This window comes from Pantherophis guttatus, chromosome 3 (assembly GCF_059756535.1).
Source record: "Pantherophis guttatus breed Tessera chromosome 3, ASM5975653v1, whole genome shotgun sequence".
NCBI classification, from domain to species: domain Eukaryota; kingdom Metazoa; phylum Chordata; class Lepidosauria; order Squamata; family Colubridae; genus Pantherophis; species Pantherophis guttatus.
Window position 1 is genome coordinate 83913859 of NC_142065.1, and position 23762 is coordinate 83937620.

General features: G+C 41.8%; 1 long non-coding RNA gene across 1 annotated transcript in view; it reads right to left on the bottom strand.

Annotated features, from left to right (window-relative positions):
- LOC117677357 (uncharacterized) overlaps window positions 1-18469 on the bottom strand; it is a 55607-nt gene extending 37138 nt beyond the window's left edge. The window contains exon 1 of the long non-coding RNA XR_004594770.3: window positions 18318-18469. This is a non-coding gene — a long non-coding RNA (uncharacterized LOC117677357). The remainder of the gene's footprint in view (window positions 1-18317) is intronic.
- Between the last annotated feature and the right edge of the window lie 5293 nt (window positions 18470-23762).

Sequence of the window (23762 nt, forward strand, 5' to 3'; positions counted from 1 at the left end):
CAGATGAAAATATTTAATGGGATATAGTTGTCTCTTTATGTTTAATCCTTACAAATGCATTCTCATCACTGATTTGGAGAAAATAGAAGATATAAATCACGCCTGGAGATGAATGTATCAGGCTAAGGAGTATTGCCATTTGGGGCTGCCGTTTTGTTTTGGGTAGATATAAATTAATAATAAAAAAAACCTTCCCAAAGCAACTATTCCTTACTGATTTTTGCATTATTCAAAAGTGCTTTTTTCAGCCCTAATCGCAAATAATAGATAATGTTTTCTTATGAGCCACAGGCTGGATCTTATCAAAGGTACATGCAATGTATTTATGTTAGCTGCAACGATATAAGAATCCTGCTGGATCAAACCAACAGAGCCCAACTGGATCCAGATACGTTTCTGGAAAACTCACAAGCAGAATATTTAAGCAATGCCCTTCTCCTCTCCTTGATGTTTCCAAGGAGCTTGCTTTTTTCAGGCGCTCTAGTTTTGATCTTAAATGGGACTTATAGTTACCATAACCACCACTTTGTTCTCCAGAAATCATTTAATTATCATTTGAACCCTAACTTGATCACTATCATCACATTCTGAGGGGTGGGGAGAACCATAGGGAGAATCAAAAACATCAAGGGGGCGGCGGCTAGAGTGCCCAATTAAAATTTCCATTTGACAGTTTTGATTCAGTTCTTCAGATGCTGCTACTGAGGAAGTAAATTTTAGAGATCCCCCAAACTCCTGTTGGTGTCCTTGGCTGACCTTAGTTTTAGAACTGCTGGAATTTGAAGAAAAGCTCTCTTTAAGATCTCCCTCCCATATACCCCACATCTAATTATAGAATCTTCTTTGCATCTCTTCCTTTTTCACTCCACATTAAATGAGCAAAAATTGTCACACTCTCTTCCCTTGCGTTCAGCCTAGAGATGTGCACACCCCACACATTTTTCTTACTCTCTTCTGCAGCGCTCCCAGCTCTGTGCAAACTTTTTAAAATAATATATCTCTTCTTTCCTTCTACACCTCCCACTATCAACAGTTACCCTGTCAATTCTTCAGGGCGAAGATTTGTTGTTGTGGGGATGTCACGTCTGTGAGTCATCATGTCTGATATTAGTCTTAGAGCCACAGGAAAAATTAGATCCTACATTTGGCAGCTATTTTTCTTCTTCATCTGTCTCACAGTTTTCCCACAGGCAACTACAGAAATGAAACACATGCTTCATATGAATCTTCCTATCATCTGGGTGTGAAGTAATGTATAATTATGGCAAAATATCTCACTTTAATGTAAATTGGTCAAAGCAGTGATTATGCCTATTATTATTTTTTCCTGGACAGGTACAATACCACCGTCAGTCCTAATTTCCATACAAATGGATGAATAACGTTTGGAAATATTTGGGAGACCATCCAGCTTCCAATATGGATGAAAAGCAATTATGAAAGAACATTGTAAAAACTGAGATTTGCACAATGGGAACAAATGGAGCTTGTCACAATCATCGAAAATTAAAGCCATTAGGAGCTTTTATTTTTTTTTATTTTTTTTAAAAAAAAGATGAAATCCATTTTCTAACTAGATCCATCCTGTACGCTTTCCTGCTAGTATAATCCAGAGGTGACAGAGGGAGGCAGATATTTTGATGTAAAATAACAAATACTCTAGGTTACCTTTAAACTATCTTAGATATTCTGGCGATGAAAGAGTGTTGTGGAATTCAGTATATCAGGTATATCACACCATTTTTCCAATCCGAAGGATATGTTATTATTTTGAAATAGATCTGATATCAAAGAGATGTCTGTGAATATGGGAAGAAATATTGATTTTGGCCTCACTCCCCTGTATAATAGCAAAGCTTTGGGTGTCTATTTCGAAGATTCGGGACGCAGGAGCACACTCTCTTTAATCATAAATATTTTCCCAATGGTCATATTTGAAAGGGAAAAAAAAGGTTTGCTTGTTTTTTTCCTCCTGCCAGGAAAATTTCTGAGTCATGTCAGTTGAAGAACTAAGCTCATTTTACTAGATTCTATCACAGCTTGCTTCCAGCTGGTGCTCTCTAAGCATCTTGAGAACAGTTGCATCAAGGGGGAGGCAAGTTTGTTGATCAAAAAAAAAAAAAAAAAAAGGCAAGATAATGAACTGTCATGATGTAATCTTACATGCATCAACATTGCACATGCACATAAGAAGGACATGATGGCCTAGCAGTTGGCAGTACGAGACCCATGTGATGAGGTGAGCTCCTGCCAACCTAGCAGTTTGAAAACATGCAAATGTGAATAGGTAAATAGGTACCACTATGGTAGGAAGGTAACAGCATTACATACAGCCTCAGCATATATTCATGCTGGCCACATGACCACAGAAGCATCTTCGGACAAGGCTGGCTCCCTTGGCTAGGAAACGGAGATAAGCACTGCCCCAGTGGTGGGATTCAAATAATTTAACAACTGGTTCTCTGCCCTAATGACCAGCTAGGTAGGTGTGGCTTGGTGGTCATGTGACTGTGTGGGCATGGCCAACTCAACGTCACTCAGGTCGATGGGCGCTTCACCTTAGCTGTAACAATGTAATAAAGGTTAACCAGAGAGGCAGTTTCTGTAAGCAGGCAATAAAGATTAAGCTAGAAACACCACCAGAATGTTTCCTTCCTGCCTTCCTTACAGGATTAGCCCTGTAAAGTGGAAAAAAACAAAATAAGATTTCTTCCAACAACCGATTCTCCGAACTGTTTAGAAAGTTAACAACTGGTTCTCCCGAATAGGTGTGAACTGGCTGAATCCCACCATTGCACTGCCCCCTAGACTCAAACACGACTGGGCAGGGGAAACCTTTACCTTTTTATATATAAGAAGGTTAGCGCTTACATCATGAGTTCACTATTTTGCCTTTTTTGACCCTTCTCCTCTCCACGGCAATCACTGCTCAGAGAAAGAGCTTCCAGCATTCCCTGTCAGCACAGTCTTTTCTTTGGAACTAAAGAAGACCTCTAGACCGAGCTAATTTTATATCAGTTGTTTTTGTTGGTTCTCAGATTTCTGAGATTTTTCTTCTTCTCATTTGTACCAGAAAAGTAAGATGATTTTCTGGGATTTGGTTGCACTTCGGGAGAACCGGTTGTTAACTTTCTGAGCAGTTTGGTGAACTAGTTGTTAGAAGAAATCATTAAGGCAGAGAACCGGTTGTTTAATTATTTGAATCCTACCACTGAAACAGTCCCAAAGTAATCCTCTTTCTCTCAAAGAAATGGTTCCCCTCCTACTTTATCTGTCCACAAACAGGATGGAGAATTTCAAGAAGTCACTTGCACATCCTACTATAAGCGAACTACAGAACAGAGAGAAAAGCTTGTCTCTACAGGACTATCAATATTTCCAGTTACAACATTTGGTCCTTTATGGATCTGTAATCTGAAACAGAGGAGGATCATCATTTTTCTTCTAATTTCTGTATTTTGAAGCATTTTTTGCTCAGAGCTCAGTATCCCTGAGCTTTGATTTTCCTTCGGTCAAAACAGTTGTCTTCTTACCACGGATGGAATAATCTGCCGGAAAATTTTAATAGAAAATTAAATGGGCAAAAGAAAGAAACTCCTGAATATTCCAAACAGCAGGATGGTCTAGTAATTAAGGTACCAGCTAGAAACTGGGAGACTGAGAGTTCTAGTCCCGCCTTAGATATGAAAGCCAGATGGATGTCCTAGGGCCGTGATGGCGAACCTATGCAGAGCCTTCTCGGCAGGCACACGAGCCATCGCCCCAGCTCAGCTCCACCGCGCATGAGCGTGTGCCTCCTGCCAGCCAGCTGGTTTTTGGGTCTCTGCTGCACATGTGTGGGGGCGGGGCGCATGCAGGAGACGCACGTGTATGCGGGGGTGGGGTGGGGCGTATGCGGGAAGTTGTGAGTGTGTGCGTGGGGGTGGGGTGCACACAGGGCGGTTACATGCACATGTGCAGGGGTCGCACACACGTGTCACACACATATTGCATTGTGGGTGTGTGAGCAGGCACGCTTTTGGCACTTGGTGCCAAAAAGGCTAGCCATCACTGGGTCACTAGGACCAGTCACTATCTCTCAGCCTAACTCACCTCACAGGATTGTTGTGAGGAAAATAAGAAGGAGTATTAGGCATATTGGGCACCCTGAGTTGTTTATAAAAATAATACAGGTGGGATATAATAAAATAATAAATGAATGAATAATTCTGGACTCAAAGGGAAGAATGAAATCTCAGGTAATCCAGTCAAGTATGATCAGGATTGGAGTTTGAGGGCATGTGAGGCCCTGATTTAGAGACAAGCAAATTCTTATTAGAAAAGATGCATCCAAAGAAAATCAAATGTTCATTGTTGGTTGGGATAGATTTCTAGGAGACCAAGACAATAGGCAAAGACATAGACTTGTTTTAAGAAATTCTCAGGTATTATTGCCTTTTAATCCTAAAATTGTTTGGTTGGATATTAATGGACAAGGAAACAATTTAGATTGGAGCTGACTTGTATTTCTTTCATGTTTATTTAGATGGGAAGTGATAGCATTTAGAACATTAACTGCACCAATTTTGAAGAACATTATTGTCTTACTTTTACTAGCAGCAAACTTTCAAATTACAGCAGAATGGGGGGGAAAATACACCATTCCCTTATTACCCAAAGATATGACGATAAGGCCAAGGAAATATTAACCATGGATAAGATCTCTTGTCTGCTAAAAGTATAGCTAATCCGAAATATAGTGATGATTTTACAGAAAAATGGTTCTAAATGTAATTGACTCAGATAATAGAAAGCATAAAGACACTCAGATTTTCTTCAGCAGTATTTTATTGATTGCAAGATTGTGCATGTACACATGCACACATACACCAAGGATTTCTTCTATACTAAGTGTATCAAAGTAAACTTTTGTTTCATTTTGTTACTGTTGCTATTTATTCAGATTTCTTTTCCTGACTGTGTAAACTAGAGGTCCCCAAAGTTGGCAGCTTTAAGACTTGTGAACAGCTGATTGGGGATATTCCGGGAGGCCAATCTACCCACAAATCAGCTTTTTTCTTATTTTCATCCCCAAAAACTATGGTGCATCTTACACTCCAAAAAATACGGTAAGTACTTGTGAGTCCTTTTCATGAAGACTTACCACAGTAGATTCTAAGAGGATTTTTCACCGTCATTATTTCCAAATCAACTTGTCAAATTAAATTCTCAGTCTCTTCCCCCCCAAAAAATCCCTAAAAGTCTCTTTTTGTGTTCTATGTAATGCTTCAGAACATAGAATATACAATAAAAGAACACAGAATGAGAATTTGGGCTGGGGAAAGCCAGCTGAAAATTCTGGAAGCCGAAGTCTTAAAGTTGCCAACTTTGAAAAAGACTGGAAAAAACATTCCCCTTCAAATATTCCTGATCTTCTTGTCTGGCAAGATAAGATTACAAAGGCTAATTTTGGCTACAGATAGGATTGTGGTGAATCACTGTATTAATTTTTGATGTTAAATTCTATTAATTTGTACTGTGTCTTGTTTATAGGCCCATGAAAAATAAAACTACTAAATGATTACACTTGTCCCATTTGAAAGCATGCTGGCACTTGCAATCAATTCTTCTGTTAAGTTAAAGTTAGAAGGAATAGGTTTCCTGGAACTATTTATCCTGTATGTGTTTTAAACTTGAGGAATGGAGAGAAAAGCGAAGGATCAAAAGCAATACATTCATTTCACCTGTTCAAAGGTAAATTTCACATTTCAGTTTGCGATTGTAGATATTAGGGTAACTCATGTTGGGTCTGCCTGTGAGGAGGACTCACAAGCTGCTTTTGGAACAAAATGAGTTGGCCAAAGTTTTAATAGGATAAACCTACCAAAGGATGATCACACTGATTTTGAGATGGCTGCCCTATTGCAGGACACTTTTTATTTATTTTATTTATTTTATTTATTTTTATATGCCGCCCTTCTCTGGAGACTCAGGGCGGCTTACAATGCGTTAAGCAATAGCCTTCATACTTTTGTATATTTATACAAAGTCAGCTTATTGCCCCCACAAACCGGGTCCTCATTTTACCCACCTTAGAAAGGATGGAAGGCTGAGTCAACCTTGAGCCTGGTGAGATTTGAACGTTAAATGCTGAATGTTAAATGCTGCCTTGATTTACAACCGTCATTGGCCATTCAAAGTTACAATGGCACTGAAAAAAGTGACTTATGACCATTTTTCACACTTGGGACCATTACAACAACCTCTTGATCATGTGATCAAAATTCAGATGCTTGGCAACTGACTCGTATCTATGATGGTTGTAGTGTCCCAGAGTCATGTGACCAACTTTTCCAGCATGCAAAGTCAATGGGGAAGACACATTCACTTAACAATTGTGTTGCTAACTTAACAACTGCAGTCATTCACTTAAGAACTGTGGCAAGAAAGGTCGTAAAATGGGGCAAAACTCACTTAACAGCAACAGAAATGTTGGGCTCAATTGTAGTTTTAAGTCAAGGACTGCTTGTATTTATTTTCTATTTTTACAATTATTTGCATAGCCTATAAGTGACTTTAAGCAACCTACCACAATTACATTAACTAACATTTAATACTTTTAACTGAGTTTAAAGAATAAAGTCATTTTTTGTTTGTTGTTACTGCTGCTTGGTTCTTAAGCTTTGTTGCATGCTTGGGGCAGATTACAAATATTGTCAATAAATACATAAATATCAGGCTGGAATGCTATCGTTCTAGAAGACTGGCTCCATTGTTAATTCCCTTTGTATCTGGTGAACATTTGGAATTCCAAATGACATGAGTTGATTATTTTAATTGAAAGACATCGAAATCATGTTTCACATTTGGTATATCTTCAATCTCTACAATCCCAATAATAACCAATAATTTGGTTATTTTGTATAATTTGAGTCATTCAAGTGGGTATATATATTTATATACATGTGTGTGCACGCACACGTGTGTGTGTGTGTGTTTGTGTGTGTGTGTGTGTGTGTGTGTGTATAAATGAAGAAACAATTATCAGCCATGTATGAAAACAAGCAATAAGCAAGGAAATAGAAAATATTTTAAACAAAAATTGATTTTTGGGAAGAAGACTCATTTTAATTTGTAGCTATTCCACCAAGCAGTGCTAAAGGAAGATGTTGCCATAATCTGCAGAAGAGGGTCATAATTATGTTTCTTTCATTGGTGCCAATCCTTTGTAATAATTACTTCTAAATATCTAAATCCACCTGGACTATTATTAAGTGCCATAGATTTTCAAAGTCTCTTTTGTAACTCTCTATCAGTGTTGATTAACATAACAGACAATTTATAATAATTGACTTCTAGACCTGCTAATTTATAAAATGCATTCAACTCAAGCTTCCCCAATGTTTTCAGAGAAGCTAAGAAAAAATAAATAAATATATATATATATATATATATATATATATATGTATGTATGTATGTATGTATGTATGTATGTATGTATGTATATATATATATCTCAAACACAAAATTTTGAAGGTTAAAATCTCACTTACAGGAAAAGTTTGAGAATGATATCCATTTCCAAATGTGAAGACATGGACAGTGAAAAGGAAAGGAAAAGGAAAGGGGGGGAAGGAAGGAAGGAAGGGGGGGGAAGGAAGGAAGGAAGGAAGGAAGGAAGGAAGGAAGGAAGGAAGGAAGGAAGGAAGGAAGGAAGGAAGGAGGGAGGGAGAGTAAGGTGAATTATAAATGTCAAATTATTGGGATGCATGTAAAAAAGCATGAAGCTATTAAAAAGTAGATCTGACGTTTGCCTTTATAATTGCTTTAGATTGCTTTGTGGACTCCTGTCATTCATTGTCACATTCCTACTATAAGATAATGAGACATATGTCAGCTAAATGTCCAGAATTGTGTGCATGCTGTCCCCCATTACCCTATCTTTCTTTTTCTGTTTTTGAGAACATACCAATCTAGTTCTCTATTTTGGAGAAGGCTGTGGAACAATACCCACAGTGAGAGTTCACTTATTCCAACCGAGTTCTAGAACATTGTCCCTACTGTTCTACCTCTTAGGCTTTTATCACAAAGGGGTTAGGGTCATAAGTCAAGGACTACATGTACTGCCTTCACTGGAAAACCTCTTTAAAATTCTGGGGGACCTTCATAGATGTACCTGCCTTGAAAATAGCCCACGGTGAAGTGCACAGTACTGTCAAACATCGGTGCAGGAAATGTTTTATGAGATTTTGTATTATGTCATAAAATGTTTTATGGTAACATCATAAAACGTTTTATAAAATTTATCAAATTTCAGTTCCATGGGAGTCAAGGGCTCCAGATTTTGGACGCAACCTGGAAGTTAGATGCCATTTGAGGCATCTTGGCTCAAAAAAGTTTTGCCCATACTACACCACTTTGCCCAGTTAAAAGTCATAGGAATCAGAATTTTAGTAGTATGGCTTTGCAAAAGTTTTCTAATTCCATCCAGTCTATTTCTTCAGCAACATATCCATGTTCTGCACTGTCGACTCTGCCACCCCAGAGGCAGTACGATCAGTGTGCTGTAGTGGGTTAAAGTGCTGAATTTAGGTGTGGGAAAGCCACGTTCCAATCCACTTTCAGTCCTGAAAAATAAGCAGTCTCCAGCTTATGACCACTCATTCCAACATCACAACACCATCGAACAAGGGGGATTTATAAGTGGTTCTCAAAGTAGTGGCCATTGCAGTGAATGCCATTTGCAATCTTCCCTGATGACTTTCCATAAGTAAAGTCAATGGGGAAGCCGGCAGGAAGTCCCAGGTTGCCCCTATTCCTGCTTTTTCTTCCATGTTCTCACGCTCCATAGCACTTGCTCATGCCACCTGCCTGCCTCTCTTAAATATCACCTGCCGGCCTGGTTTCCTTCCCAATGTTATGGTCCGGTGAAGTTCTCACTTAACAACCAGGGTGGTGCTGGGGTTATGACAGCAACCAGGACTGCCAAGATTGTGGTTGCTAAGAGATGCGGCCATGTGATGTCACGCTTTATGCCCCCATTGCTGACTGATGGGAACTCCGGTTCCAGTTGCCATCATAACCCAAAGACCACCTGTGATGGTTGGCTTCGGGGGAGGGGGGGCAGATACTTTCTCACACTCCAATTCTAAGTACTGATGATCAAATCAAATTGGATCAGATCACTTCCATAAACTTTGCTCTCTGCATACTTAATGAGATGATGCTACAGTCAATGGCTGCGGTTTAAGCAGATTATAAATTAACCACGTGCCCCTTTAAACCTTGAGGGGGCTATTGTTGAGTATACAGACAAGTTATGTATCTTGAACAAGGGAACTGATCTAACTTGAAATGTTACTATCGGTAATTCAATGCATTTATGTTTTATCCTCTCCACATATAAGGAAACCCTTGTAGTCACGCTGGAATCAACAGAGCTTTCTCAGAAAGATAGAATGGCATTCGAAGCTGTTAAATGAAAGGGTAGTACAGCATTTTGAGTCTTACAAAGAGCCCAAATCAGTGGTTTCTAAGCCAAGAATAGACACTCAAATTAAGCCAGAGAAGGCAGGTGGGCAGCATCCAACCCAAGTTGCTATATGGTTCAATTTAGTACCCCAGACGTGTCTGTGGAACAATTCCAGAGGCCACAGGGGCTCCACTTCTGCCAGTTGGCCCACACTGCAGGATTTAGCTTGTTATACAGCCTAGCTCCTGAGTGGTGTGGTGGCCTAGAGGTGGAGCTCTCGCCTCACAATCAGGAGGCTGTGAGTTCGATCCTAAGTAGAGGCAGATATTTCTCTCTCTGGGCATGTTGAGGTTGTATCTGCTGAATATAACTCTGCACTGGTGACAGGAAAGGCATCCGGCCAGTAAATACTCAGCTCCATTCAGTTGCCTGGACTTCACCCCTCAAGGGATTATGGGGTCATTAAAAGATGACGATGATGATACAGGCTAGCTCCTATGACAGAGGTCTTCATTACTTCCTAGGAAACCCAGGCTCTCGTTCCCAACAATCACCTATATTTAGTAGGCAAGATGTCCACAGGCCCCCATTTAGAGTTTTGAAGAGCCTTGGAAAAACCTTAAGCTTATTGTTATAGAAATGGCTTGTGCATACTGTTGTATAAAAGCAAAAAGTTGTGGTCGTAACGTTGTTGCCTTCTGCTGTGCTAAAGAGAGTCAGAAGTCGGTGCCTTTTTCTTTTCTTTTTTTCCCCTCCCGTTACACTATATCTTTTCTTTTCCTCTCCCTCTCTTCTTACTTTTTTCATGCTTTTTTTCCCCCTTTGTATTTTATACTTTGATAAACTAATAAAAAAGTTATATGGAAAAATCTTTCCATTAACTGCATTGTCACCTGCTTTTTCCTTACAGATTTCAGGACAATCAATAGGCCTCTTATTCTCTGAACATGCCTCAAAATAAAGCCATAGCTTTATTATTATTATTATTTTTCCCCTTGCTTGTTGAATGCGTCATTGGTCCTAGGATCCAACCCATAGATCCCTATGGCACGCGGAGCCCTTTCTGCGGGCATGCGAGCCGTTGCCCAGCTCAGCTCCAGCGCGCATGCGTGCACGCCTCCCGCCGGCCAGCAGATTTTTGGGATGCAGGGGGGAGCGGGGTGCATGCAGGAGATGCGGCGCGAACCCCCACAGTCCGTTTTTGGGCCCAGGAGGCTACAGGGAGGCCTACTAGGCCCAAAACGGGGCGTGGGGAGTGCGGCATGCCCCTTCCACTGCCCATTTTTGGGCCCAGGAGGCTGCAGGGCGGCCTAGTAAGCCCAAAATGGGGGCCAGGGGGGTCATGCACTCATATGCGGGGAGCATGGGGGAGGGGTCCCGTGTGCACGGGAGGGCAGGGGGAGCATGGGGTCATGCATGCATACACAAGGGGGGCCGCATTGCATTATGGGTGCCGGCACACGGGCAAAAGGTTAGCCATCACTGCCATAGATCGTTAGCAGAAATGTGTGGCGCCTTCCACCACTATTTTAGCCCTGCTCATCACTGGCATGTTCACTCCAATGCATTAGCCATGCAGAGGAGAACAGTCTTTGGTTCAAAAAGGAAAAAAAAAGATTGCTTTAAGCTTAAGGGCTCACATGGCCTCTTCTACCTACTTAGAACAGGAATAAAACAAACAGACAGAGATTCTCAGCTCCGCTACAAATGGTAGCTCTACTTCTATTTTAAGCTCATTTCTGATATTCAATATTTAGGGCTCTTTAGAGGCCATGATAAGCTTCTTTGAAGCCCATCTCTTGACCATCCATTGTTTTTTTTTTCTAATTTGCTTCCTTTCATCATACGGGGTAATGCATACCATTGCTCAGGCAAATACTGAGGCGAATATTGAAATATTGATCAAATAAGAAATTGTCCCAGATGTCCAGAGGAGAACAAAGGTAGAAAACAAAGATTGCTATTTTGATTTTATGATACACTTTTAGGCATTTAAACTAGCATCTTGCTGAAGATCTTCATACGCTGGCTGCTGTCATTTCTTTGATGCGGTTATATTTGAGATTTAAACCTGTGGTTTTTAATGTTTTAATTATGACTTGGTTATTTTATTTGTGTTTTATTATTAACTACCTGGAATGCTATTTTGAGGGCAGAGGGGAAGGCAGGTATAAATGGAAGGAGACAACATATATATATATATATATACACATACATACACATACATACATACATACATACAGTATATGTATATGTATATGTATATGTATATATACTGTATATACATACATTATTTTAAAATGGGAAGCAGGGATCAGGTACATTAAGTTGAAGCAAAAAAATAGTAGTGAAGAGCTGTTCAGAGCAGAAATATGAACACATGCTTAGGTGAGTGGAGACAGAGAGCTTGAGGTGTCTCTGTGTTTGTTAATCAATTTATTATGGCAGGGATAGGTTAAGGCAGCTTGAAGACATAATGATATAACAGAATAACAAGGGACCTTGGAGGTCTTCTAGTCCAACCCTCTGCTCAGGCAAGAAACCCTACACCATTTCAGAAAATGGCTGTCCAATCTCTTCTTAAAAATCTCCAGTGTTGGAGCATTCACAATTTCTGGAGACAAGTTGTTCCACTGATTAATTGTTCTGTCAGGAAATCTCTCCTTAATTCTAGGTTGCTTCTCTCCTTCATTAATTTCCATCCATGGCATCCTGTCCTGCCTTCAGGTGCTTTGGAGAATAGCTTGACCCCCTCTTCCTTGTGGCAGCCCTTTAAGATATTAAAACACTGCTATCATGTTACCTCAGGCCTTCTTTTCATTGAACTAGACATACCAAATTCCTGCAACTGTTCTTTATATGTTTTAGACTCCATCCTCACCCCCAGATGTGGACCTCAACTCCCAGAATTCCCCCACCAGCATGACTCAAGGCAATAAACATATTTTATATTCTTTCCTTTTTTCCTATTTTTCCCACAACAAATCTGTGAGGTAGTTTGGGCTGAGAGAGAGAGAGTGATTGGGCCCAAGGTCAGCCAGGTGGTTTTCATGACTAAGGCAGAACTAGAACTTACAGTCTCCTGGTTTCTAGCCTGGTACTTTCACCACTAGACCAAACTGGCTCTTTGCCATCGGTATGTACAGATGAATTTTTGGGAGTACCTTGGGAATTGGGCGGCATAGAAATGCCACAAAATAAATAAATAAATACATTTTTACTCATAAACAGACTTGGTCAGCTGTGTTGTACAAACACACCACCCATAAGATGTAAACACAAACACAAATATGTGAGCTTGTGAATTGGGAAGGATGCGTGGGGTGATACGCAAATTGGTTTCAGCTCTGAACAGGACCTTCTTTTCTTCCCACCTGCATAAGCATCTGTTTCTAACCAGGCCAATGTCAAAATAGCAACATGTGTTGTGAAGTCACAACAGAAGTTCTGCCTTTCATATCTGCCTCATGTCTCGTGGACCTAGACTAGGGGTGAAATCCAGCAGGCTCTGACAGGTTCTGGAGAACCGGTAGCGGAAATTTTGAATAGTTCGGAGAACCGGTAGCAGAAATTTTGAGTAGTTTGGAGAACTGGCAAATACCACCTCTGGCTGGTCCCAGAGTGGGGTGGGAATGGAGATTTTGCAATATTCTTCCCCCAGGAGTGGAGAGGGAATGGGGATTTTGCAGTATCTTTCCCCTGGAGTGGGATGGGAATGGAGATTTTGCAGTATCCTTCCCCTGCCAAGCCCGCCAAGCCACGCCCACCACACCACACCACGCCCACCAAGCCATGCCCACAGAATTGATAGTAAAAAAAATTGAATTTCACCACTGACCTAGAGACAGAATTCCTCTAAATCAGGGGTGTCAGACTCGATTTCATTGAGGGCCGCATCAAGATTGCGTTTGACTTTGGGGGGGGCAGGGGAGCATGGCCAGGGTGGGTGTGGCCAGCTCAGTGTCACTCATGTCAGGGGCACCTATGGTAGCCCAAGCACTCTGCCAGTGAAAACGGGCTGCCGAGTTCTGTTTCTGGCTGTGACGGCCTCCTGCAACCCTCTGCCACCCGAGCTCCGTTTTTGCTGGCAGCGGGCCGGTCCTTCTCTGTTTCCAGGGTGGCCCCACGAGCCAGATCTAAGCACCCTGTGGGCCAGATCCAGCCTGCGGGCCTTGAGTTTGACACCCCTGCTCTAAATCCTGCCAACTGTTCTGAATAGTCAACTTTTCTGGGACATTTTAGTATTGAAGGGTAGGGGGAAAATCAATTCTTCATAGATGGACGCTTTTCAATTTTGCCAATGCATCTAACATTCTAACATTCACTATTATTTTACCTCCTCCTTCTTCCTAATAAACATTTTAAGGGTGTTCAAAGTGTTTTAAGGGTGTGCAAAATAGTTTATAAACATTATTTGTTTTGATCCTTGCTGAGTTGCTGAGTGAATCACTGCAGTTGTTAAGTTAGTAACATAGTTGTTAAGTGAACCTGACTTCCCTGTTGAATTTGCTCGTCAGGTCACAAAAGCTGATCACATGACCCGAGGACACGGCAATCAACATAAATATGAACCAGTTGCCGAGCATCTGAATTTTGATCACATGACCATGGGGATGCTACAACGGTCGCAAGTGTGAAAAATGGTAATAAGTCATTTTTTGTACTGCTGCTGTAACTTTAAACCGTGACTAAATGAACTGTTGTAAGTCGAGGACTACCTGTACAGTTCCAAATATTGTTTCACAAGTGAACAAGGCAGAAGTGGACTTCTAGAGTTTATTTCAGCAGCACCTAAAGGACTACAGTTATCTTCTCACCTGGATTAAGGCCATCAGAACATGTCATGTCGTACCAGTAAGAAATCACAAGCACAAAACTCACATCCTAACCAGTGGTGAAATCCAGATTTTTTTTACTACCAGTTCTGTGGGTGTGACTTGGTGGGTGTGGCTTGGCTTGGCTTGGCAGGAGAAGGATACTGCAAAATCTCCATTCCCTCCCCACTCCTGGGGGAAGGATATTGCAAAATCTCCATTCCCACCCCACTCTGGGGCCAGCCAGAGGTAGTATTTGCCAGTTCTCCGAACTACTCAAAATTTCCACTACCGGTTCTCCAGAACCTGTCAGAACCTGCTGGATTTCACCCCTGATCCTAACCCATTTATATCACAGCCATTCTATTTCCCTGTACAAAAAGAAGGTGGAAATGCCATGATGACACTCAAACCACAATTTCTTTAAAAATATATTATTTGTGCTTAATGCAAAAGCTTAAAACACTCACATGGAGTGAGATGCCTCTACTCATTTACACCCTCTAGAATTCTCTCTGTTTTAATAAAATCCCTCACTTTTCTTAACTCATTTCAGATTTTGATTTCTTCTTCCTCGCTCATCCCACCATATCCCATCAATGGAAACCACTCAGCTAATTTTGCAGGAAGAGAAAGAGGCTATTCTCCTTAAGCTAATTAAGCCTGATTCCAGTTAAATCCAGGAGCATATTACGAGTGGCTTCACGCATATTTTGTTTTGTTTTTTGCAAACTGGAGCCCGTTCATGACTAAAGCCTTTGAAAACACGACCCTTTGAGCCTACTGAAAGGCATACCTCAAGCAAGGGCTCACACGAATCTTACTGGATCCTTCAAAGAAACGCCTGATCAATATCCTGAATTTTTCAAAGGTTAGAGCAGATCGACAATAAAGAGGTTGGAACGATAGATAAAATGCTGGAGTGATGCTCAAAAGAAAAGCCGAGAAGAATCAGAATGCAATTCTGCAACGGCGTCTTATCGACTAGAATCCTTTCCCTCCCAATTCCAGATCATTGTTGATTGTTTAATAACATTCAAGAACTGTCACTCCCATCATCATATTAATGATACAGGCCCTGGAAAAACAACCCCAACATCAGATTGCAGCCTCCTCAAGCTTATAATCAAACCTTGAGTGGGACAAAACAGGGTCAGCCCTATCATTAAACAGTCAAGCAACTGAGGCAACAGCAGGATTAATTCCCTTTGATTCCTTCTGCATACCCAACTCACTGTTTCCCTCACTTAGAAGATGAGGTGAGCCCGCAGCTTGTAAATTGGCCTGTTGCCCTCAGGCATGGTGGCAGATGCTAATTCCTGAAGAATCTACTGGCAATTGCTGGTAAGGGTACTATCCTGTCCTTTATTTCAGGGTAAAGGAAAGGTGGTGAAATAGGTATAAACTGACTCTATGGAATTAAGGAACATAGCAGATGTGATACAATAGCAATAACACTTAGACTTATATACCATCCCATAGTGTTTTTCAGCATTCTCTAAGCAATTTACAGAGTCAGCATATATTTTTTTTAATTTGATTTATATGCCGCCCTTCTCCGGAGACTCAGGGCGGCTTACAATGCGCTAAGCAATAGCCTTCATCCTTTTGTATATTTATACAAAGTCAGCTTATTGCCCCCACAAACTGGGTCCTCAATTTACCTACCTTAGAAAGGATGGAAGGCTGAGTCAACCTTGAGCCTGGCGAGATTTGAACCTGCAGCAATTGCAGGCAGCTGGTCTTAATAACAGGGTGCTTTAGACCACTGTACTACCAAGGCTCTTTTGCCCACAACAATCTGGGTCCTCGTTTTAACTATATCGGAAGGATGGAAGGCTGAGTCAACCTTGAGCCGGTCAGGATTGAACTCCTGGCAGTGGGCAGTGTTAGTCCGCAATGCTGCGTTCTAACCACTGTGCCACCAGGACTCCTTTAGGACTGTGATCACTATAGGTCATCCAGTTTGTGTTAGCATGTGTGTACCTGTGTGCCTATGTGCAGATGTGTATAAGAGAGAGGTAGAGTAGAATAATTTTCCTGGTGTAAATATAAATCAGTGTTAAAGTATGTCACAGGAAATATAAATATGCTAACATAAGGACAAATATATAGGTTTTTTGTGGTACAAGAATGACATTCGGAAGCAATTTAAATCTCAATTCAAAAATGCTTGAAAGAGAGAATGTTCCTTAAATTAAGCTTGTCTCCTGTTGGATTACGTGGATAAAGTCAAGATGATTTTATCTGTGCCAATATGGAAGTGCTTTTTTCATTGCCTTGTTCCAGGATGTTTTCCCACCATCTGAATCTAGCATTTCAGGCAGATGATCTAACCAAGTGCTAACTAGGCTTGACCCCTGCCTAATTTCTCAGCCCAGACAGCATTGACCAAGTACTCTCATCTGTTGAGATGTTAAGACCCACACAGCTCAATATGGTGTTGGTTGTGGTTTGGTGCCTTTGAATTGGTTTTGACTCCTAGTAACTACATCTGGGGTGGGGAACTACTATGGCCCCTTTATGGCCTATAGACTTCAAATCCCAGAATCCCATGCTGGGTCAGGAATTCTGGGAGTTGAAGTCCAAAGGTTATAAGAGGCTATAGTTCCGCACTCCTGAACTATATGGATGACCGAGTTGCCTGCTGTAAAGGAACTGGATGTTGACAACGGATGGTGGTTGAGTGGGTGGGGCTGAGGGGGCGTGGTCCCATCCATGCAGTTTTCTTGGCAGAGGGTTTTTTTTGAAGTGGCTTGCATTACCATCTTCCTAGAGAAAGAATAATTAGCCCAAAGTAACCCAACTGCTTTGGACCCAAAATACACTGCTCAAAAAAATAAAGGGAACACAAGCAGAAGACATCCAAGATCTGAATGAATGAAACAGCCTTATTAAATACTTTGTTTGTTACATACAATAGTTTTGTGTTCCCTTTAGTTGTTTGAGCAGTGTATAAACTACCGTATGTAAAGAACAAAGTATTTAATAAGGCTATTTCATTCATTCAGATCTCGGATATCTTCTGCTTGCGTTCCCTTTATATTTTTGAGCAGTATAGGATTAGACACCACAATTTTCTGATTTCTAGCCTAATACCTTTAACCATAATACCAAAATGGTTCTGTCAGAAGGGTTACACATCTGTAAGTTTAGCTCTGATGCCAATGGTACTTTCAGCAATAGTATTTATTTATCTATTATTTATTTTATTTATTTTTACAAATAACTCAAGGTGGCAAACCTATCTAACACACCTTCCTCCTCATATTTTCCTCACAACAACAACCCTGTGAAGTAGGTTGGGCTGAGGAAAAATAACTGGTCCAAAATCACACAGTTGGTTGTTGGGGTTCAGGTGGGACTTGAACTCATGGTTTCCCATATCTGAGCTAAATGTGAGACAAGTCTACCTTCCTCAGGCATTTTTCAACAACTACTTCCAAATAAATACCGTGTGTCTGAAATCAAAGATAAAACTCATATAGCGTATCTGTTTAATGGAGGAAAAACATCATGTGGCTATACTTCCAAGATATTTAACCTCAAACTCTCATCTTCTCCAAATTGGGCAATAAGGAGGGGATGATGGGAATTGCAACCCAGCATCTGGGAGAACATGCAACCTTCCCCTTCGCTGCCCACAGTGCTATTCTGTAAACATCTGTCTCACCATAGGTAAATATTTACAACTCTGTTGAAAAATCCTATGTATGGGCAGTTTTTAAAGGCAGAAATGGAATTCACAGAAATACATATTTTATATAGAAATATACAAAGAAACTAAAGTTCTGCAATAATAACAACAATAACGACGTGGGCCGGAATGCATTGAGCACGGGAAATATTTTATTTTGGAAAATGAGAAGAGCCAGAAATGCAACATCCAGTCCACTCTTAAGATCCTGCTCAGGATCTCCTGCTGATCCCCATCCCAAGGGCTACGGTTTTTTTCCGCCTCACGCATCCAACCTACGCGTCTGTTAAGCCGGACCTACTTTCAGAAGCCGCAGACTCCCGTAGATCCCCGGATCCCAGCTTCTCCCACTTACTCTCTGGGATCCTCCCCGGATCTTTGGGAAGACGCGGCCGCCGCTGCGCCGTTGCCACTGTCTGACCAGCAGGGGGCTCCTTCGCCCCGTCGAACGAAGTTCCGCGTGGGCGTCAGGCCCAGGCGAGCGGGCAGGCGGGCTGCCACGCCGCTGGGATTGGAAGCGAGGCGTGGGAAGTCAAATGGAAGTAGTCGCCTCCCCGCGCGGGTGGGGGGGGAGGGAAGGGAGGGCGCGGCTCCCCCGCGATTTTTCCGCCAGTAGAAGCTTTGCTCCGCTTCTCAAGGAGTTCAGCTGCCCCTGCCTGTTGCTATGATTCCCCACTAGGGGTTGGCTACCGAGCGGGCCGCCCTCCCCAACGACGGGCTGGCTTGTTAGGTTAATCGCAACACGCGGCTCGGGAGGAACAGGATGGAAAGTTGCCAGTTGAACACGCACCTAATATATATACATGTGAATCAGCAGGTGTCTGTTGACGTTGAGGGGAAAAGGCGAGGGAGGCACCCAGGCAAGTGGAAATGTGGTATATACCAATGCGCGCCTCAGAGCCTTCGGCTGCTGTGTCAGTTCGAATTATAGCCACGCGCGAGTGATTTATTCGTCCACTTTGAGTGAAATTATGTCCTTTAGGTAGCAGATACTAGTCTTTTGTAGTATCTAACACTTCCCCAACCTCTTTTCGCAGTATCTAGTCTTCATGTAGTGTCGACTGCGGGAAAACTGCAGGGCACAAGGTTGGGAAAGGCTGCTCTAAGACTAACGACTAACAACATTCAGCAACGGCAAAAACGCTTGCACAACTCTCGACGCAAAGACTATTTATACAGACTTCTAAAAAGTGGGACTGAAAATCCGGCCTCTCCCAGATTCGCCGCGGAGCGGATGCGAGGATTTGGCTCCAGCCCTTTGTAGTAACTGTTACCGCGCTTCCACCGGCTCAGTTAAGAGCACGTTTGAACCCAAACTGAGACGGGTTCATTTTACGATGGGTTTAGATTTTTCGGGGACAAACCCGGGGAATAATCGGATTAAGTAGCGCGGTGCGTTAGGCAGCTACGTAGTCTATGCCCGCGGGTCTTTCCCTGGCGCGGGAGAATTCTGCTCGCCGCTGACCGGCCTGGGAAGGCGAGAGAGGTTGGGTAGCCCGAAACTGGCAAGGAAGAAACGACAAGGGGTGGGTAGGTTGATCTTCTCTCGCTTAAGGGCGTCCGGAGGCAGAGGCGGCCACTGGACAACAAGACAAAGGGTTAAAACTATGTACCGAGCCTTAAACTGCCCAGAGAGCAGGCAGTTTTGAGGCACCCCTCAAAACAAGGGGTGCTCTTCATTGCCAGACAGCGAACTGCCTGCCTGCCTGTCTGTTTCTCTCTCTCTCTCTCTCTCTCTCTCTCTCTCTCTCTGTGTGTGCTCCTTGTGTGTTCATGAGAAAAGGGGGGGGTGTTTCTCTCCCCACCACGCCCCACAGTGTCGCCTCTCCTTTGCAGACTCGCCTCCCTTCCCTTCTGCCTCAGCTCCGCCCGCCATGCGTCTCTGGACGCTCTGGGCTGGCCTTCAGCGTCTGGCCTCTCGCTGGTCCGAGACTCTCCGGCCAATGAGATGCCGTCGACGCCATCTCTTGCCAAGAGCTTGGCCTCTCTGCGGAAGGGCCTTTCTTTTTGGGGGGATGAGGGGCTGCGCCCAGAGCAAAGGGCTGGGCTTTGGATCTGGGTTTGGCTTCCCACCTGTCGCTCCAGACGCTTACATTTTCGGCCCCTGTTGTGATTTCTTGTTAGAAGAAAGACTTGCTTATCGTTCAGTTTCAAGGTGAAACCTGGTTGAATATTGAAATTAAAAGGATGTTCCTGAGCACACAAAGAGTTTTGGCTTGGCTTTTTTTTTTTTTCCTTCTTGTGAGAATACTGTAATCAGAAAATAATCAGATTTTAACATGTAGCTCAGGAGGGCCTAGAAGGTAAACAGGCTTGAGATGGGTACTCATCGATCTAACAATTATAGAAATCACAATCCTTCCAATTAAGAAAGAACATTAGCCTGTCTATCAGCAGATGGCAGCACCTGTGCTGTCATGGTTATTTTTGGATGGGAGACCAGAAGAAAACTCCAGGGACTAGACTGGATGGGGAAATCTAGAAAATCTGGGAGAAAACCAGTAAACCATTTCTGCCTAGCTCCAAAATAATATAACTTAAAAACTCTTCATGGTCACCAGAAGGAACTCACTCTAGCTCATCATGCCAGGGTAATTAACACCATCAGAAGAGCATAAGTCATTGCTAATCTTGCATATCTTGCTCTCATAGCCTGGTTAATCCTGTTTCCCAGGAGATATAAGTATCAGCTTATAGATATTTCAGCATCCTTCTGAAAGGCAGGACTTGTTTTAAGTTGCTGCCCTTTCAACATTTGAAGAAAAAAAAAAGAAGGAAAAATCTGTTAGGATTACTCCCAGCAAAACTTTACCTAAATTTACGTCAAGATGCATATGTGCATAGTTGTGTTCTCAAACATGCATCCAACTTCTTGGAACCTATGGATATTGTTAAAGGGAATGTGCTAAGTTCATGGCAAATTTTCATCTGTATTTTTCTTTGGCAAGAAGAACTAATTGAGACACCAAATTCCACACCAAGCATTGTTGCACTTGTTTCCTAAAGCATTCTAAAGCACTAGTGCAAGATCAGGTGACATTACTGATTCACTATTCTAGCTTTTTTTTAAAAAAAGGCTGTTTGGCAATTGTCTTCTGAGAGAGTCATGCAGCAGATAGTCCTCAAATTTTATGTCTTTTTATAGGGTGTGAATGCACTGCTTGTTCCAACTGGCTTCCTCCCCTCCCCCTTTCTCAAAAGAAATATTTGATTCCTGAACTATATAACCAAAATATGTAATTCCACCATAAAGAAAATCAGCTTCCTACAAATATTCCTGTTGCTTTATCCCCTTTAATATTTTTAAACGGACAAATCAAATATTCTTCAGTTACCTTTATGCTAGTGATTAATAATTAGTCTTTCCTAACCAGTCATTTTGCATATTATTGATTAACTCTTCCTTTGCGCTATATTAAGTGTGCCCAACTTTCACTGCAGTAATAATGCTAATAGAGAATTAAAATTTACTATCTTCCTTACAGAAATATAAAAGAACCTTGACCAAGAAGCAATAAACACAGTTTGGGGGGGGTGTCTTTCTCTCCCTAACTCTCCATTCATTGATGTGTCTCTACAGCTTATCACTTCCAATTTAGAGGTTCAACTTTATAGACATGCACACATATCTTGGTGCTTTTTTTTCCTGGGATAATTTATCTAGAAAATAATGGCACTCCCTTTCCCTGTAATTACTAACAAGGCTGGGATCTCCACCTCCTGTGTAGAATAATTCTAAAAAACCTGGCAGTTGTCTATAAGAAAATGAAAACAATATAGACAGTATGTGAGAGACTTACCGTGCATTAAAATTAATAAACCACTGTAAGCAATATTTCCTGTGCAACTCAAAATAAGAAGTGTCTAAATTGAATCCCTTTCCTGGATGATCAACAGATTTTCCTCCTCTAGGACTGACAAATAATCCCTCTTAACTTAAATTTGATTTAGCTCTGTGTTAACTTCCCATCTTGTGACTAGGAAGAAACTCATGGCTTGTGTGGGGGATGGGCAAGCTAAGCATTGTTCTCCATATTGATCTCCAGGAAAGGAGTACTCTGCAAAGAATGTCTCAGCATTGTGCAGAGTATTGTTAACACTCAACTTCCTGATTAACGCAAATGAAAGAAGGAATCTAATTTTAAAACAGGAGGAAATGGAGATGTTCCTGAAGACACCAAAAGAAGTGTACATGCCAAAGAAAAAACACCTTACTAAACAAATATGTAGAAATCCCCGTGCTCATCCTGCAAGAACATTTGCAAAGTTGTGTTCTGCCTGTAAACCTCGCCACCAAGTCTTTTCCATACCTTTTGCAGCAGCTTTGCCTGGGAGGACTCAAGGCTGACCTGCAGAGGGCAATCGTTGGACACGAATGATAACAAATGTAGCTGGGGAGATTAGGCTCAGACACGTGGTTCAGACCCCGGACTTCTGCGTAGGTAGGCAGCGGTGCATAATTAATGGATATTGAAACAAAAGATTGGGGTGGGGGGAATGTTTGCCTTTAGGCTTCATTTTCAGTGGCTAATCTGATTCATAACTGTAAGGTTTTTCTAAAAAGATTAACCTAAACTTTCAAGAGACACATCCAGTTAACTCTAACATTATCCTAAACACTTCATTGTTTACCGGAACATTTAAACTTCATCCATTGGATTCCACCCCCACCCCCAACCTTTAATTCTCTGCAAATCAAATAGGGCTAAGTAAAAAAAAAATGACAAGAATTTTCATTACTTCAGCAATTGACAAGAGAAACATGTAGACTTTATATAAGAAGGGTACACTCCCCCCTCCCTCCCCAACAAAGAAAAAAGAAAATCAAGGACCACGTTCCACTTTTTAGTAATAAATTTGCAGTTCACTTTCTGTCTGGCTATTGTCTGTTTTTCCGCTGGGTTCATCTTTACCTTTCAGCACCACCGTGGTGGACAGCGACTTGCTTATTTGCATACCGTTTTCCTTGCTTCCCCCTGTGTTGTTTGTCTGTGAAGAAATGCGGCTTCACACGCAAATATATTTGTGCCGTGTGTTTATGAAAAGACTCTTCGGATGAATGCATTACTAGGTTGTGGAAAAAACAACCCATTCCCCATTTATAACGTGTTTACCGGAGAGGAGGAAAGAAAACAACAGCAGACTGCTTTATTCCGTCTCACTTTTTTTTTCTGCATCTTTTATACATTTAGACGTCCACCCAGGACGGACTGAAAGCCGGAAGCAAACTCGAGTTTCTCTCTCTCTCCCTCTCCCCCCTCTCTCTCTCCCTCTCCCTCTGTGTGTGTATGCGCGTGTGTATATGGGTGTTGTTGGCAGATGGAGTAAATGCAGTCTTAAAACACATGCACATACGCGCGCGCGTGCACACGCAGACACACGGTTCCTTCCCCTCCCTCTTATGTCTCCGTCTCAATAAGAGGGTGGAAAACTCATATTTAATGAATCTTTGTCCAAATTTCAATGAGAAAAAATGTCCTTTTCAAAAAAACCATTTCCCTGGGGTGTTGGCGGAGGCAGGGTGGGGAGGGATGGGTGGGGGGGAGAAAAAGTCTAAAAGTCTGTTGGCATAAAACTGACTTTCCATTGATCCCAGTGAAATTAATAGCATTGCGTTGTTGAAGACACCGTCTGCATGTATTTTGTTCACATAGGAGATAACACCGAGATCTTTTTGTAAAGAAAAAAAAATGATATGAATTCCAAGGGATCTTAATTATTTTTTAAAAAACAGAATCTGAAACAAGCTTATTTACAGATGTTTATGGTGTATGGTTGTGTGTGCAGGAGAAAGAGGGAG